Below are 14,480 nucleotides of genomic sequence, written 5' to 3'. Positions count from 1 at the left end.
TAAACACAGTCAGCTTCGATCATGCTACGGTTTGGGCGTTCGCTGTCACAGTCGCAGCTGGCTGGTAGCAAATTATTCCACTAGCAAGCAGACTTTGACCATGTAAGGGCTGGGCCTTCGTCATTACATTCGCAGCTGGCTGACAGCAAATCAATTACGAGTACATAGTAAATGTACTTGTGAATTGTGGTGGTATGCGTGTAAACTTAGTTTATGCTGTAGGTTGTCTAATTAACAAATTGTGTGTTGTTCTTATCAATCTACCCCCATGTCCATGTGGCATCTACCAATCAGTGGCCTCTAGCTGATTAAGACAGTTCAGATCCATTGGTTCAAGGAATCCGGCGAAGATTGGGCTCGCCAAGTCTATGGCTCAATTAATTTTTTAGGTATCAACTGGTCTTGCTGACCTGGCTAATTATATCCAAACTTCTTCGGTGGCTCATTTCCCCCTATTGTTCCCATGTCCAGATGCTCAGTCGATGCAATCATCAACTGCTGGACCGTACCACACACAACAAACAAACAGGTTAGACGAGAGTGAACTGGAGAATTACCTGTGTGCTACTGTTAGGGATCGAAAATCCCCCCACAGATAGATAGCGACATCTCTCTCCAATAAGAGAGAGTTCAAGCTGGAAGAAAAGGAAGAGATAAGCCTAGGACCTGGGAGAGACGGAAGAGAGTGCGAAAAATGAGTGAATGAATGGAGGTCTGCCCTCCTTGGCCTTTGGGAGCTTCTTTTATGCATAAGGGACGCGACGATTACCACTTTTGCCCTAGGATTTTACACTGAGTCCAGCTCTACCACATGACTAGAGGGCATTATAGTCAATTACCCTTGGATCAGGGGGCAATCGTTGCCTTCATATTATTACATTATTTCTTATGCATTGCATCTAATTGACACCCTAGGGGTAGGGCATTCTCCCTAACAGCACCCCCTCTGTCACCAGCCCAGCTCAAGCAACGCCTACCAACCCAGAACCCACGAAGTCCAGGAAGAGTTCCAGAGAAAGAAGGCCCAACCAATTGGTGACCAGGTCGGAGTGGGCCCAGTAGCTTCCGTGCATTGCTAGTTAAGAGAACGAGAGAGGAAGCTAGAGGTTTATCCATTATTGTAATGTGTGAACAATCTTCTTCTCTCTTGAAAGAAAACGTGCGATGTAGCCCTCGGCTTTCTGGTCGATATGATAATCAAGACAGAAAAAGAGTGTAAGCATCGACACACTACTCTCGATCACACGCTCGAGAGTGCTAGCCCCCGAGCTCATGGCTATAACTATTCCACGGTCATCGAGTAAAGTCGAATAGGCGGGTAGGTGAGCATTAAAAACCCACTCCCTCTCATGCTCATTTTCACCACAACCCTTGATTTGACTCATCATCATGACTATGCGCTCCTCTTTACATAGAATAGATAGGTCATAATACCGCAACGACGCCTCAACTTTCGCCAGACGTACTGCGTGACCGAGATGGCCTCATTATCATGCCCAGCGATATTGGATCTTGATGACTCTGTGTGTACAGTGCGACCCGTTCCCACCGCTATAAATAGAGGGGACTCGAGGTCGTTTGTTTTTCACCTCGTCTTCCTCTTTTCTTCCTATATGCTCAATAGAACTCGTAGAGCTTGAAGCCATGGCCTCGATTCCACTGTCATCTCCCAAGCCCGATCCAGAAAGTGAAGAGATAGGATCTCTCATCCCAAGGCCCCTCGCCATGGTTCCTCTGGGAATCATCATTGTTTCTTCTGACGAGGAGGAATCAATCGAGAGGCCTGCGAGGAGAAAGAACAGAACGTCCGTCAGAGGTCACCGACCCTTCACCTGCCACCTCCGGCATCTCCTTGATGTTGATGTCGTAGAATGATCGACACGAGCCGGCAACACGATTCATGCAGGAGGGAGATGAAGATGGTGGTGATCTAGATGAAATCATCGACCGGGTCGCCAACGAGGTCTTCGGTGATGAAACCCCTAAACCTTTGGTGGTAGAGAGAATACGGTCGTCTTCTCCATCGACAACCGCTAGATCGCCTTCGCATCCTACAAAAGACCACTCGGTATCATCCGCGGCGGTCAGTAGCTCCAGCAAGGTCTTTGCCTCAGCCACTCTCTCTGGCCCTTACATTGGCCAACGTCCAATCCTCGACGCGATCAGCTACCATCTGAGGGATGAGTATAGACGGTTCCTTGACTCGTTCAAGGGAAAGTAGAACCTACACTATTTGCAAGAGCTAGGCGGATCCTTTCCGTCAACTTTGCACTAGCTACACAGGTTAGAAGAAAAAGAAAAAGTGTGTAGTCGAATCAAGTATAATTGAACTACCTGTATTTTACCTTTTCTATGAATGAAACTGTCGGAGTTGGTCGATGTTCCACGAGTGCTCGAGTATCTCTCCATTTGAAGCAGATAATTGTACTGATCCTGGTCGAGTAACTTCGACTACTATATATGGCCCTTCCCACTTAGGTGATAACTTATGGCATCGGGTCTGTTTCTGCACCCTTTCACAGGACAAGATCCCCAGCAGTGAGTTTCCTGGGTTGGATTTTCTGACTATGGTATCTATACAATGCTTGCTGATACTTAGACACTTGATCACGATACTCCTCGAGTAGATTAATGTCGTCCGCTCGTAACTGCTCTTGCCTCTCCTCTGAATAACTTTCCACTCGTGGTGATTCAAACTGTAACTCAGCAGGGAGCACTGCCTCTGCTCCATAAACTAAGAAGAACGGAGTTCCATCGGTGGCCCTGTTAGTCGAAGTACGAATGGCCCATAGTACCGAGGGGAGTTCTAATGCTTCGAGTAAGCCTTTAGCCTGTCGAAGACCCGAGTTCTGATACCCTGCAAGACTATGCCATTGGCTCGCTCAACCTGACCATTACTTTGAGGGTGAGCCACTGAGGCGAAACATGTTTTGATGCCAAATTCTTCACAGAACACAGTGAAGGTCCCGCTTCTGAACTGGCTACCATTATCCGTAATTATACGATGCAGAATATTGAATCGAATAATTATACTCCTCATGAACTTCTTAGCCGCTTTTGTGGTTATCTTTCCCATGGGTTCGGTCTCGATCCACTTAGTGAACATATCGATAGCCATAATTAGGAATTTATAACCACTCTGGGCCCTTGGGAACGGTCTTATGATATCCAAGTCCCAAACGGAGAAAGGCCAAGAAAGAGGAATTATTTGCAGAGCTTGGGCTAGTCGAGTGGTCTTCCTTTCAAAAAAAAGGTAGCTCTCGCACTTTTTGACCAGCTCGAAAGCATCCTGGAGGGCAGTCGGCCAATAAAATCCTTGGCGAAAAGGTTTTCAGACTAAGGTGCGGTAAGACGTGTGATTACTACACATGCCTCCATGGATATCAAGCAATATTTTATTATCCTCTTCCTGCGTGATGCACTTCATCAAGATCCCTTTACTCCCCTTTCAGTAGGGCTTGCCGTTTACCAATGAGTAGAGCTTGGACTTACAAGAAATTTTATCTGCAGACGAATCATCATCAAGAATATCTCGACCTTCAAGATAGGCTTGGTACAGAGTCATCCAAGTCGGTTCATTTCGAGTAGTGCAGCATCCGTGTCTACGGATTCTGCCTCGCTGACTAGACCATACTGCTGGTCGAGTTGGGTAGCATTCATTCGCCGAACTGTCGGGATAGATGGTTTGAGGAGTTTCTCGAAGAAGTCTTGAAAGTGCATCTAGACCCCCTAAGTGGGTTTGTCTTATTGATGACAAAATGATTAAGGAACTAATATGTTTATCGAAGCCATGAACAGGTCTTAGTCTCAATTGTGAAGACTCACGACGATTGATGCCCCTCGAAAAGAAAAGAGAAGCAATGAGTAGTACTCAATATGATTTAAATTGTTCACCGGATACTCCGGTCCTCAGTATTTAGGCCGGAGTCTCCGAGAAAAACTCCGCCAGAAGAGCCTCGGTTCCAAATTTTTAATTGTCCAGAGTTCCGGTGTTCACCGGACACTCGGGTAGTTGGTGAGTTTTTAGGTTGGAGTCTTCGAGGGAGACTCCGCCAGAGGTCGTTCGGTTAAGCATTTATTTTTGGTAGAAAAAGGCCGAAGTCTCCAGTGTTCACCGGATACTCCGGTAGAAAAATGTTTTTGGCCGGAGTCTTCGAGAGAGACTCCGCTAAGGGTCGCTCGGTTAGTATTTATTTTAAAAGATCGGAGTCTCCGGTGTTCACCGGATACTCCGGTAACTGGAGAGGCCGGAGAGTCCGGCAAGTCTTCGGACTTTGTCTCTGTGGTAACTAAGTCTGGGCCGGAGACTCCGGCAGCTTAACAGAACCGTAACGGCTAGTTCTGAGACCGTTCTGATGCTGTTTTGGATTTTAGGCCGGAGACTCCGGTGTTCACCGGATACTCCGGGGTAGGTATGTCAAAACAGTAACGGCTAGTTTTTTGAGAGTGAGCTATATATACTCCCACACCCCCAAGCATTAAAGGCTTGCTGTTGCTGCTGAGCTCCACTGTCATAAAGCCTTCCAAGAGCATTTAAAAGCCCTCCAAACATCTCTAGTGCCTAGTTTTTGCGCCAAATTCGTGAGATTGTGTTTGGAGTGAAGTTGAGTCACTTGAGCATTGAGTTCATCATCAAGCATTCATTGTGATGATTGCTCTTGGAGTCTTGTGCTCCTAGACGGCAAGGTGTCGCCTTAGAGCACCCAATCATTGTGGAGTGCCACGGGAAGTTTGTAATCGATATCGACTTGAGTAAGGAAGTTCTAGCTTGATCTTTGTGGTCGCTAGAAAAGGATAGGGTTAGAAAAGACCCAGCTCTTTGTGAGTTCCTCAACGAAGATGTAGGCACTTCTTTGTGAGGTGGCCGAACTCCAGGATAATCTCTTGTCTCATCATTTGTGCAATTTTATTTAGTTGTGTAGTTTTGGGATTTTTCCCATACAATTAGTTTTTGTGATCATCTTGCTAGTATCTCTTATTGTTTAAGCTTTGTGCTGATATTAGACCAAGTTTCACCTTTTAGACTTTAGTTGTTCCTGATTAACTTTAGTTGTTCTCAAAGGTCCCTCCAGAGCCTTCGGCCTACAAACTCGGCAGGAGGCCCCATTCCCAGAGGCAACAAATCCCTTCGAACCACCTCTCTGGCTCATACGTGGCCTTCCGAAGACTCGGGGCTACAACAAGTACCCCCGGAGCCTTCTGCCTCCAAACTCAACAGGAGGCCTTATCCCTAGGGGCTGCGGACCCCTTTGGGCCGCCCCTCCGGTGCCCATGCGGCCTTCCGAAGCCTAAAGGCACGACCGGCCTCCGGAGATAATATCGGAGAAGAAAGGACACCCCCCTCTTTGCCGCTGACCTGACACAAGGTGATGGGTGATAAGTGCCAGTGCAAGTGGTGCTTATCCTGACACCCCAACACGATGCAAGTCATCCTAACACCCCCGGTAGAGCAGCGCCGGGCCGTAATTGGCAGCCGGCTCACCCCTCAAGGGGCAAGCACCAACATAGTTACCACGGTAGATATTTATCTTCTATGTAGGGTAAAATGTAGTTATCTAGGATAAGGCACAGTAATTCAGCCAGGTCCTAGATATTCGTACATCGTGATAACTTGTACACTAAGCTATGTACTGCTTTATAAATAGGGGGTCGTGGTCACTTGGAAGAGGAGAAGAAAAAAGGACATGCTCAACATAGTATGGAGGGGCATATTCATAAAGTTTTTCTGTGATACTCCTCCTAGCCCAGTCCATATCTTTACGATCAATACATTCGTGGTGTTCCTTCCTCTCAAACTTCGTCTCGAAGCTTGAGTCTCCTCCTTAGAAGAAACTCTCGCCGTACTTGCTGGGGCAAGGCGATCTCTTGCACCAACACCATTTATGAAGATTGCTATATCCAAGGAAAGACACTGTTTTGATCGGAATTGGAGTTTGCAAGAATTATATGAACGTAGGTTGGACCAGCAAGCACACCCAAACATACGTAGACATGAGTAATTTGGTTTTTCCTTGAATAGCTTTTCTAGGGGAGTAGCAAACTGGAGGATCTTATTGGGAGTATGATTGATGAGGTATGTAGCAGCAAGAAATGCTTCATCCCAAAACTTCAGAGGCATGGATGCATGGGCAAGAAGGGAGAGCCCTACTTCTACTATGTGCCGATGTTTACGTTTAGTTGAGCCATTCTATTGATGGGAGTGAGGACAAAAAACTTGGTGAGTTATGTCAACTTGTTGGAAGAAGGAATTCAACTTCTCATATTCTCCTCCCTAGTTAGTTTGCGTAGCAATAATTTTCTTAATAAATAGTCTCTCAACAAGATTATGAAATTCATGAAATTTTTGGAAGACCTCAGATTTATATTTAAGCAAATAAATTCAAGTAAACTTGCTGTAATCATCGATGAAGCTAACATAGTATTTCTTTATTCCAAAAGAATCAAGAGCAGGACCCCAAACATCTGAGAAAATAAGCTCCTAAGGAGCACTAGACACGCTAAAAGATTTAGGATAAGACAACTGATGACTCTTAGCCTGTTGATAGGCATAACAAACAGACTCTTTATTGATCTCACCATGGCATGGGAGATTGTTTTCAGTAACAACATGTTGAACAATGGAATAAGAAGGATAACCTAAACGACTATGCCATCTTGCCAAGGTGGGCTTGACAGCACTCAACACTTGCCTTCTCGGTTCTATTGGGCTGGAAGAAAGAGGGTAGAGGCCACATTCACACTTGCTGCAAAGAAGGATTTTCTTCGTTGTCTAATCCTTAATCAAGAAAAATTTGGGGTGAAATTCAAGAAAGCCTTTCTTGTTAGTAGCAAGGCGATGAACAGAAACAAGATTTTTTGCAGCTTTAGGAACATGAAGAATATTTTTTAGATGAATATTACGATTAGGGGTGCGAACAATAGCATGTCTAATATGATAAATATTCATACCTGCACCACTTGTCGTTTTTATTTGATCCTTGCCTGCATATCTGTCATGAACAACAAACTTATCTAGTTCGTTGGTGATGTGATCTGTGGCACCTGAGTCTGTGTACTAGTTTGTATCAACTCCATAAGAATTTGTCACCACACTTGCACTTCTTTCTTCAGAGATATAGTCTTGATCAAATGATGCCAACAATTTGCAGCAGTATGACTGCCCTTGTGACATATTTGGCATCTAGGGCGTCGGGTTTTGTTGCCTTCATTGTTGTTGTAGTTGGACCGGCCACCATTATTGGAGTAGTCATTTCTTTTTCGGCCAAGACTACACCCACATCCTCCTCGGCCACGGCTGTTGAAGCCACCACGACCACCACGGGACGCATCGTTGAACGAAGACTAAGAGCTTCCCTGGAGAAGGTCCACCCGAGTTTTAAAACTTAATAACTGCGCGTACAATTCACTTATAGTGATTGGTTCAACTCACGCGACGATGGCGGACACGACTGGATTTGATATATTGCCTTTCTGAGTTGTTGCCAATGCTATGCAGGTATTGATCGACCACGCACATGTTTGAGAAGAGAACATATCTTTGATTGCTTGCCATGCTTGAGCTACAGTCTTGATTGTCACTACTTGTGTAAGAACCTCTCTGGACAGAGAGGATAGCAAATAGCTAAGCACCTGTTGATCCAAGGCTATCCATCGCATGTACGCAGGATTATGCGCCTTGACTGTCTTCTCTCCTTATTGGACGTCGACTTCTTTAGAGGGTGCAACTTCAGATCCATCGAGCAGGCCCTCCAGCTACGCACCATGCACAACTGGGAACACTTGAGCCTTCCATAGAGCATGGTTATTCTTGGTGAGTTTCTCTGTAACCAGATGACCGAGTAGAGATGGCACGGTCAGGCTAGAGAGGGAGGATGACAAGGATTTGCCGGTCGACATAGATGTGTCGAGTAGAAGAGGTTGCTCTGATACCATGAAAGAATTGGTGAAGCGTTTGTTACCCTTGTAGAGGCCGCTGTTACATGTTAATATAGACCGGGAAACATGGCAAGAATTCAAGCGTATCAGGTACAGTTACGTTGAAAATATATGCCTTCTATATCTCTAGCCTTTATAGATTTGATTGTATCTATGAACAAGAGCCGAACTAAATACAAATGAAGATACATTAGGAAGCTTATCTCTAACACTGATAAGATGAGGCTGCTTCGGGTACTGGATCTAGAGAACGCATCAGGTGTAACAGATTGTGACCTGGAGCAGATGACAAAGCTCATGCCATGCCTCAAGTTTCTCTCCCTAAGAGGATGCAGAACAATCACTAGCCTACCAGATTCCTTGGGTGACCTCAGGCAGCTCCAGACTCTTGATATCAGAGGCACATCCACAATCACATTACCGAAGAGCATAATCAGGCGACAGAAGCTGCAATACATTTGTGCTCGGATGACTGTTGTAGATTCACACGGTGATGGCACGAATGAATCAACACCGCCAAGGCACATGCCATCTAGGTGGGTATCCTTGTTGCCTGATTTCTGCAAACATCGACCTTCTAGCACAGATCATATAACCGCTGGTGTTGAGATTCCTAGAGGGACTGGGAATCTGACAGCCTTGCACACACTGGGTGTTGTTGATGTCGGTGTTGCAGAGGGGAAGGCCATTTTGAAAGAGCTCAAGAACCTCAGTCAACTGCACAAGCTCGGAGATCAATCGGAAAAACAGCCAGGAGTTGTGTTCTGCCATCTTGGTTCACAGGCATTTGAGTCCTTGTGTTAAACAGAGAGGTTAGTTTGGTATGTGATAGATTAGTTTGGCATGTGATTGGTTTTGGTTTAGTTGTATCTGTAAGATTTGTATTCAGCCGATTAATAGGAATTGTATTTGAATCGAGTACTATAGCTATCCGACAATATCTGTTAGGATCATCTGTAATCTGATTTAACCCAATTCAAATGCAACCAATATGTAAAGTCTTGATTCTATATAAACATGAAGGGATCGGCAGGGATCCTTACGGCAAAATTTCACATGGTACCAGAGCCAGACAATATTGACCTTATCTACCACATCTCCCCCAAACACATCTGCCTCTCGATCACCAGCACGTGTTGTTCAAATACGCATGCAGCTCGCCAATTTGAAGAAGAAGGAACTCTCTACAACTGACTACTTTAGGAACATGAAGAACTCGGCAAACACCCTATCTACCATCAGTATGCCATTACATGATGACGATATCATCTCATATATTCTTGCAGGAATTGGATCCGACTATGACTCTCTTGTGACAACTATCACCGCCAACACCAGCGACATCACCCTCGATGAAGTTTATGCTCAGCTCATGAGCTGCAAACTTCGCTTGGAACACAACAATTCAGAAGCGCAACTCAACTTCAACAGCTCGGCCAACTTCACTAGTTGCGCCCATCAAGGCTGTGGCTTTGGTGGATGGGACCGTGGTCGTGGATGCGGTGGACGTGACAGTCGTAATCATGGTGGAAGTAACTCCAGTCAAGGTGGCCGTGGTCCACGTGTGTCATGCCAAGTGTGCGGCAAACCTGGCCACTCGGCTATCAAGTGATTGCATCGCTATGACAAAACATACAATGAAGAATCCTCCTCTGTTCCAACAGTAGCCATGACAACGTCATACCAGGTTGATCCTAACTGGTACACTGACACAGGAGCAAGGATCACATCACAAGTGATCTTGATCGTCTTACCATCAAGGATAAATATCATGGCAGTGATCAAGTTCAAGTTGGCAATGGCGCAGGTTTGCACATATCTCATGTCAGTTATAGTACTATTAATACTACTGTAAAACCTCTTGTTCTCAAACATATCCTTCGTGTTCCTCAAATTTCTAAGAATCTAATTTCCGTTCATAAACTTACCCAAGATAACAATGTATTTCTTGAGTTTCCCCTAATTACTTTGTGATAAAGGATCAGGCGTCGAAGAAAAGCATATTCAGCGGCAAGTGTGAATCAAGTCTCTACCCGATCGAGCCATCCACCATAAGAGGTTTCAAGACTGCCATGCTCAGTTCATCAATCAATAAAGAGCAATGGCATGCTCGTCTTGGCCATCCCTCATACCAAGTAGTCCAGTCTATTTTGCATATCAATAAATTGCAGCATGATAGCTCAAAAGATACAAATGTTTGTAATGCTTGTCAGCAGGCAAAGAGCCATCAACTTCCCTATACTAGTTCAGTTTATTGATCCATGTCTCCTTTAGAACTTGTTTTCTCTGATGTTTGGGGTCCAACAGTTCAATCTGTTGGAAGATACAAGTACTGCGTCAGTTTTATAGATTATTTCAATAAATTTTCTTGGATCTATCTTTTACACTCCAAAGATGAAGTGTTTGATATTTTCCTTTAGTTCCAAAACCGTGTTGAAAGAATTCTTGAAAAGAAGATCAAATGTGTTCAATCTGATTGGGGAGGAGAATATCAACGCCTCTCAAACAAATTTTTTTGAAACATAGGCATTGAACACATAATATCATGTCCTCACACACATCAGCAAAATGGTCCGCTGAAAGAAAAGATCGTCATATTGTTGAGACATGCCTTTCACTTCTTTCTCAGCATCCATGCCGCTCAAGTTCTGGGATGAAGCTTTCTTAACTGTCACATATCTCATTAATCGTCTCCCTACTCGTGTTATTGATAATATCTCACCACTTGAAAGGTTGTTTGGTGTTCAACCCAATTATTCTATGCTCAGAATCTTGTGCCTGTTGGCCCCATCTTCGTGCATACAACAAACACAAACTCTCTATTCGATCCAAAGAATGTGTGTTCTTGGGATATAGTCATAATCATAAAGGATTCAAATGTTTCGATATGTCTTTTGGTCATGTATATATATCTCGAGATGTTGTTTTTGATGAAAAAATCTTTCCTTTCGCTAGAAATTCTGTCACGACATCAGCCACTACAATACCATCATCTCATACATATCTTCCTGTTCCCTCTGCTCCAAACATTATCGAGTCCACTAAACCTTGCAGTAGTGTTTCTAGTGCTATTGATCTTGTAATTGAGAATGTGCACTCTCATGTTTCATCTGAGCCCTTGTAGATAGAACAAGTAAATGATGAGTCGGCACCTCCAACAACAACACATCACTATGGAACACGGCTGCATAATAACATTCGACGACCGAAGAAACGCACTGACGGGACAGTGGCCTACTTCGCCGAGCGTTCAGTGGTCGATCTGGAGCAGGAACACACACAGGTAGATGATACAGATTGTGAACCAACATCTTATACTGATGCTACGAATATTCTCTTGTGGAAGGAAGCTATGGATGCAGAATTTGCAGCTTTAATGAAAAACAAAACATGGCATTTGATACCTCCCAAATCAGGCCTCAATGTTATAGATTGTAAATGGGTCTTCAGGCTCAAACGCTGAGCTGATGGAATAATTGATCGTTATAAAGCTCGATTGGTTGCAAAAGGCTTCAAGGAAAGGTATGGAATTGATTATGAAGACACATTTAGCCCAATAGTGAAACCTACTACCATTCGGGTTTTTTATCCCTGGATGTATCAAGGGATGGAGTATGCGACAAATAGATGTACAAAATGCATTTCTTCATGGTGTCTTACATGAGGATGTCTATATGAAGCAACCACCAGGCTACGAGGACAAGAGGTATCCATATTATTTATGCAAACTTGATAAATCACTTTATGGATTAAAACAGGCACCCAAAGAATGGTTTGCTCGACTCAGCTCCAAATTACAAGATCTTGGGTTCACTCCATCCAAAGCTGATGTGTCCTTGTTTATCTTCAACAAAGGAGGTATTACCATGTATATATTAATATATGTTGATGACATAATTATTATCAGCTCTTCATCTCAAGCAATAGACAGGCTTCTGCATCAGTTACAAAAGGACTTTGCTGTCAACGATCTTGGCTCTCTTAATTATTTTCTTGGCATTGAGGTAAATCAAGTGGATGATGGTGTTATCTTGTCACAGCACAAGTATATTCAGGATCTGTTAAGAAAGAACAATATGACTTTGGCGAAACCTGCTAGCACTCCAATGGGGGTTTCGGAGAAACTATCTAAAGGTGTTGGTACTATTTTAAAAGAAGAGGATGCAACAAAATATAGAAGCACGGTAGGGGCGCTACAATACTTAACCTTGACTCGTCCTAATATTGCATATAGTGTCAATAAAGTTTGTCAATTCCTTCAAGTCCCAACTGATGTTCACTGGATTGCTGTAAAAAGGATTTTGTGATACCAAAAAAGATACTGCAAAACTTGGTCTAGCAATTAGACGATCATCTTCCTGCTTGGTTAGTGCATTTCTGATGCAGATTCGGCTGGGTGCCCTGATGATAGAAGAAGTACTGGTGGTTATGTAGTGTTTCTTGGATGTAATCTTATCGCCTGGAGTTCACTGGAACATCCAATAGTCTCTCGATCGAGCACTGAAGCAGAGTATAAGTCCGTGGCTAATGCAACTGTAGAAGTAATGTGGGTACAAGCATTGCTAGGAGAGCTTGGTATATCGCTATCTAGACCTTCGTGTCTTTGGTGCGATAATTTGGGCTCTGTCTATTTAACAGCTAATCTAGTGTTTCATGCAAGAATGAAACACATTGAGGCGGACTATCATTTTGTTCGTGAGCAAGTTGCACTTAAAGCTCTGGAGATTAGGTTCATATCATCAAAAAATCAGCTAGCTGATTCATTAACAAAACCGCTACCAACTAAACCTTTTTGTTTGGAGTAGAAGCAATTTGAATCTTGCTGCACCACATCCAGATTGAGGGAGGGTGTTAAACAGAGAGGTTAGTTTGGTATGTGATAGATTAGTTTGGTATGTGATTGTTTTTTATTTAGCTGTATCTATAAGATTTGTATTCAGCTGATCAATAGGAATTGTATTTGAATCGGGTACTATAGCTATCCGATAATATCTGTTAGGATCATCTGTAATCTGATTTAACCTGATTCAAATGCAACTACTATGTAAAGTCTTGATTCTATATCAACATGAAGGGTTCGGCAGGGATCCTTACGGCAAAATTTCACACCTTGTCAGTGCGGCTCAACAAGAACAATCAAGATGGCTGTTTGGATGGCATCTCCCCACCTCCGAAGAACCTACGGAGCCTTAAGTTGTATGGGCTGGTAGGCAAGCTGCCAGTATGGATCGAGAAGCTTCGGAGCCTCACAATTTTGAATTTACAGATGGCCATGTTACTGCAAGAGGAGATAGATGTCATTGGGAAATTAAACTTCCAAGTCCACGTATCGTACGCCTTTGTTTCAAGGAGTTTCAAGATGGTAAGCTCCAGTTTCTTAACGGCTTTGATTCACTCTCCGTCCTCGAGATCACTTGCAACTCTGGGTTACAGGCTGTAACGTTTGACTACCGATTGGTACTGCTTGAGGTGCTGAAGGTCCACTGCTGTAGAGGGTCGTCACTACTGCAGTTTTCTGGGTTAGAGCGTCCAAGTCTCAGGGAAGTCTGGCTTACCGGATCCTATGACGACGCACTCAAGCAACACTTGCAGAGCTAGCTTGACAAGCATCCAAAGAAGATCAAGCCTGTTTTGAAGGAGGAACCACGTTCATCCTGATGGGTACGTACTGATGAGCCGCGTGATGGTCATTGGCTCATTGCCTCTACCATGGCAGGCGTGTTTGCAGGACCACACATACGGCTGTCGTTGTTCATTTCCTTTTTTCTCTGCTACTACTCTGTTCAGCCTTGTCAATCAAATAGGAATAGATGCATTGTGTAACTATCTGAGCAGTATCCGGCATCAAAAACTGTCAGGAGTTTTTCTCTGCCATCTCGGATCACGGCCATCCGGAATCCTTGTCAGTGTGGTTTGACAAGGACAATCAAGCTGGCTGCTTGGATGTCATTTCCTGGCATCCGGTGAAACTACAGAGCGTTAAGTTGTGTGGGCTGATAGGCAAGCTGCCAGTTTGGATCAAGAAGCTTCCCAATCTCACAAAATTGAGGTTACCGCAAGAGGGGATAGATGTCCTAGCGAATCTAAGTGTTCTGAGCTTTCATTCCATGGACTTTCAAAATGGCGAGCTCCAGTTCGCCACAGGTTTCAGGTGGCGACCTGATGGGTACTGATCCGTGATGATCATAGCCTCTAAGGTACCAGGCGCTTTTGCCCAGCACTACTCTGTTCAGCCATATCAATCGAACTAGGTTGATTGGCGCGCTTATGCGCCCCCGTGGGATTTTAGTACCTGGTTAGAGCAGAGGAGATAATGTCTGAGTAATACGATTACGGTAATGTTGTCTGATAAAAGAAGACTAAAAAAAATTAGGGCGGAAGGCGCACTATGCTGCACCCATTCTGCTTTTCGTGATTGAACTTTTTTTCCATGCACAGAGCATGCCAAAAGAAGTCTAAACAAATTGGGTTCACTAATTTTGGGCATTTCAGGATTTAGATATGAATTTTTCAATATTTAACACATTCAGTTAATTATAGTAAAA

The 14,480-nt window shown here is 44.0% G+C and overlaps 1 non-coding gene across 1 annotated transcript; it reads left to right on the top strand.

Moving 5' to 3' along the window:
• Positions 1 to 9,181: 9,181 nt before the first annotated feature.
• On the top strand, positions 9,182 to 9,319 carry LOC133887573 (small nucleolar RNA Z247). Its single transcript, XR_009903609.1, has one exon. It is a non-coding gene; the product is annotated as a small nucleolar RNA Z247 (small nucleolar RNA).
• Positions 9,320 to 14,480: the final 5,161 nt, after the last annotated feature.

This window comes from Phragmites australis, chromosome 12 (genome assembly GCF_958298935.1).
Source record: "Phragmites australis chromosome 12, lpPhrAust1.1, whole genome shotgun sequence".
NCBI classification, from domain to species: Eukaryota; Viridiplantae; Streptophyta; class Magnoliopsida; order Poales; family Poaceae; genus Phragmites; species Phragmites australis.
Note: the sequence above shows the minus strand (reverse complement) of the source record. Positions and strands in the feature narration are given on the sequence as shown.